General features: G+C 46.0%; 1 protein-coding gene across 1 annotated transcript in view; it reads right to left on the reverse strand.

The window, feature by feature from the left end:
• DAG1 (dystroglycan 1) overlaps nt 1-4,552 on the reverse strand; it is an 83,468-nt gene that overhangs the window by 55,448 nt on the left and 23,468 nt on the right.

The raw sequence follows: 4,552 nt of genomic DNA on the forward strand, positions 1-4,552 counted from the left end.
AAAAAAAAAAAACAAAAAAACGAAAAAACAAAACAAAACAAAACAAAAAAAACAGAAGAAAATGCCAGGTGCCGTCGCTTACGCCTGTAATCCTTGACTTTGGGAAGCCGAGGCAGGGGTACCACCTGGGTCAAGAGTTCGAGACCAACCTGGCCAGATGGGTGAAACCCCGTCTCTACTAAAAAAAAAAATACAGAAATTAGCTGAGCATGATGGCAGGCACCTGTAATCTCAGGTACTCAGGAGGCTGAGGCAGGAGAATCGCTTGAGCCGGGGAGGTGGAGGTTGCAGTGAGCCGAGATCACGCCACTGCACTCCACCCTGGGCAACAGAATGAGATTCTGTCTCAAAAAAATAAATAAAAAATAAAAATAGAAAAAAATTAGCTGGCCATGGTGGTGTGTGCCAGTAGTCACAGCTACTCAGGAGGCTGAGGCAGGAGGATTGCTTAAGCCCAGGAGATCAAGGCTGTAGTGAGCTATGATCATGCCACTGTACACCAGCCTGGGCAACAGAGTGAGATCCTGTCTCTAAAAAAAGAGGAAAAAAAAAAAAGGCCGGGCACAGTGGCTCACACCTGTAATCCCAGCATTTTGGGAGGCTGAGGTGGGCAGATCACTTGAGGTCAGGAGTTTGAGACAAGGCTGACCAACACAGAGAAACCCTGTCTCTACTAAAAGTACAAAAATTACCCAGGCATGGTGGTACACACTTGTAATCCCAGCTACTTAGGAGGCTGAAGCAGGAGAATCACTTGAACCTGGGAGAGCAAGACTGTCTCAAAAAAAAAAAAAAAGAAAGAAATGAACAGTGAGATGAATGTATTACACCACATTGAATAAGCTATTAATATGAATATAAATAACCAATTAATGAGTAAACATAGGAGATGAGAAAAGCTCTTCCTTACAGTAAGGTGACAACAAATGCAGAAGGACTAATGGACTCAGAAGCATCACTGGATGCTGAAGATAAGAGGGTCAAAATTTGATGAGGAAAGCAACAGGATATTTACATAGTCTCAAGTGTTCCCCCCATAAATGACTTATTAATTACAAAGGAGAAAATATCAACTTTTCATGGAGAAAACTGCCAAGTGTCTCTTTAATCAGAGTTGATCATCAAAACAAACCTGCACCTTATGCCTACTCATATGGCAATACCAAAGATGTACTGGGTCAACTGAGACAAAGTGAATATGGACTGTAGATTAGATAACAGTATTCGGCCAGACATGGTGGCTCATGCCTGTAACCCCAGCACTTTGGGAGGCTAAGGTGGGCAGATCACTTGAGCTCAGGAGTTTGAGACCAGCCTGGGCAATATGGCAAAACCCCGTCCATACAAAAATCAGCCAGGCATGGTGGTGTGCACCCATAGTCCCAGCTACTCAAGAGGCGGAGGGAGGATGGCTTGAGCCTGAGAGGTGAAGGCTGCAGTGAGCCGAGACTGCACCACTGCACTCCAGCCTGGGCGACAGAACCAGACCTTGTCTCAAAAAATAAAATAAATAAAATAAAATAAAAATAACAGAACAGTATTCTACTAGTCTTAAATTTCCTGATGTTGATAGCTATAATATGGTTATGTAAGATAATATTCTCATCCTTAGGAAATACACAGTTAAGAATTTAGGAGAGCTGGGCACGATGGCTCACGCCTGTAACCCCAGCACTTTGGGAGGCCAAGACAGGCAGATCACATGAGGTCAGGAGTTGGAGACCAGCCTGGCCAACATGGTGAAACCTATCTCTACGAAAAATACAAAAATTAGGTGTGGTAGTGTGTGCCTGTAGTCCCAGCTACTCAGGAAGACTGTGGCAGGAAAATCGCTTGAACCTGGGAGGTGGAGGTTGCAGTGAGCCAAGATCGTGCCACTGCACTCCAACCTGGACAACAGAGTGAGACTCCATCTCAAAAAAAAAAAAAGAAAGAATTTAGGAGTAGGCCAGGTGTTGTGGCTCATGTCTGTAATCCCAGCACTTTGGGAGGCTGAGGCGGGCAGACAGCTTGAGCTGAGGAGTTTGAGACCAGCCTGGGCAACAGGCTGGTCTCAAACCCCGTCTCTACAAAAAAATACAAAATTAGGCCAGCATGGTAACCTGCACCTGTAGTCTCAGCTACTCCGGAGGGAGGCTAAGACAGGAAGATCACTCAAGCCTGGGAGGCGGTGGTGGCAATAAGCCGAAATCTCATCACCACACTCCAGCCTAGGCGACAGAGCAAGACTTTATCTCAAAAAAGAAAAAAAGTAGGAGTAAAGAGATATGATCTCTGTCAATTACTCATAGATGGTTCAGAAAAAAAGATATAGATAGAAAAGAGAATGACAGAGCAAACATAGCAAAATGTAAACAAATGGTGACTCTAGAGTATTTGGGAGTTTCTTGAATTATTCTTGCAATTTTTCTGTAAATTTAAAGTTACATAAAAAAAATTTTTTTTTTTTTTGAGACAGAGTCTCGCTCTTTCACCCAGGCTGGAGGGCAGTGGCGCGATCTCGGCTCACTGCAAGCTCCACCTCCCAGGTTCACATTATTCTCCTGCCTCAGCCTCCCGAATAGCTGGGACTACAAGCGCCCACCACCAAGTCCAGCTAATTTTTTTAATATTTTTAGTAGAGACAGGGTTTCACCGTGCTGGCCAGGATTGTCTCTATCTCCTGACCTCGTGATCCGCCCGCCTCGGCCTCCCAAAGTGTTGAGATTACAGGCGTGAGCCACGGCGCCCAAGATTTTTAGAAGTTACTAAAATAGCCGGCCACGGTGGTAAGAGAAAGGAATACGGGTCATGGTCCAAGTCCCCTCTCAGGACGTCCGTGCCAAAGCAGGTCTATGTACTGACAATTGTGAAGCAAAGTCAGCAGGTAAGCTGTTATCTGTGATAGCTATATAACCCTCGCCCCACCCCACCCCACTTACCTCAAACCCCAGCGCTTTGTCCAGTAGGAATCTGGATTTCAGGCACTAATCCCCCAGACAGCATGATTCAAAACACATACCCCACCAGGTCCCAAGCCTTCCCAAGTTTACGAAGGGAAGTGAGGATATTTCAAAAGCATTTTCCTCTAGAAATATTACAAACACAAAATATACAAAAAAAGGATTTTGTTTTAAAAGTGATTTGGGTTATAATGGAAGAAAATGTCACACTAGGGCCCAAAATTACTACATTGAGCTATATTTACTTAATATTAAAAATAGATTCTAATATAGCTCAATCTTCCCTTCCCAGGAACCTTCCCTCCTAAAGGAAAAAAAACCCAAATCAGACCATTACCAAGTTCAGAGGTCCCAGGGCTAAGGGCAAAATGTAGGCAGGCTGCATCCAGTGTTTTCCAGTATCCGATTCCCTACTATTGGTTCCCACTATCTCACAATGATGTCATCAGCTGTCTGGTCCTCCCCTTTGACTTAATGCAGTAAAAGTAATTCACGGGCCAGGCACGGTGGCTCACACCTGTAACCCCAGAACTATGGGAGGCAGAGGTGGGTGGATCACTTGAGGTTGGGAGTTCGAGACCAGCCCAACCAACATGGAGAAACCCCTTCTCAAATGAAAATACAAAATTAGCCAGGTGTGGTGGCACATGCCTGTAATCCCAGCTATTCGGGAGGCTGAGGCAGGAGAATCGCCTGAACCCGGGAGGCGGAGGTTGCCGTGAGCCAAGATCGTGCCATTGCACTCCACCCTGGGCAACAAGAGCAAAACTGCGTCTCCAAGAAGAAAAAAAGGCCAGGCGCGGTGACTCACGCCTGTAATCCCAGTACTTCAGGAGGCCAAGGCGGGCGGATCACCTGCCAACGAAACCCTGTCTCTACTAAAAATACAAAAATTAGTGGAGTGTGGCGGCATGCGCCTGTAATCCCAGCTACTCGGGAGGCTGAGGCAGGAGAATCGCTTGAACCCAGGAGGTGGAGGTTGCAGTTAGCCAAGATCACACCATTGCACTCGAGCCTGGGCAACAAGAGTGAAACTCTGTCTCAAAAAAAAAAAAAAAAAAAAGTAATTCACAGGGAGGTAAAATAAATTCCAACACTACACTAGGACACAAGTGAAAAGCAGGTCTCCTTCCCAGGTCCTCAGGTGAGCAGACTGAGTTTCCTGAGTAGGTCTCCACAAATGACACACTGAATGTGTATCTCTAAACACATAAACAAGCACATCTCTTTTTATTTCATTCTTAACGTTCAAATGAAACCAAATTCTTCAAAACTGTTCCTTTTTGTTGCCGGGCGCAGTGGCTCACACCTGGCGGGCGGATCACAAGGTCAGGAGTTCAAGGCCAGCCTGGCCAACATGATGAAACACTGTCTCTATTAAAAATACAAAAAATTAGGCCGGGCGCAGTGGCTCAAGCCTGTAATCCCAGCACTTTGGGAGGCCGAGACGGGCGGATCACAAGGTCAGGAGATCGAGACCATCCTGGCTAACACGGTGAAACCTCGTCTCTACTAAAAAGTACAAAAAACTAGCTGGTCGACGAGGCAGGCGCCTGTAGTCCCAGCTACTCGGGAGGCTGAGGCAGGAGAATGGCGTAAACCCGGGAGGC

The sequence above is a fragment of the Rhinopithecus bieti genome, unplaced genomic scaffold (genome assembly GCF_001698545.2).
Source record: "Rhinopithecus bieti isolate Rb0 unplaced genomic scaffold, ASM169854v2 scaffold_3875, whole genome shotgun sequence".
NCBI classification, from domain to species: domain Eukaryota; kingdom Metazoa; phylum Chordata; class Mammalia; order Primates; family Cercopithecidae; genus Rhinopithecus; species Rhinopithecus bieti.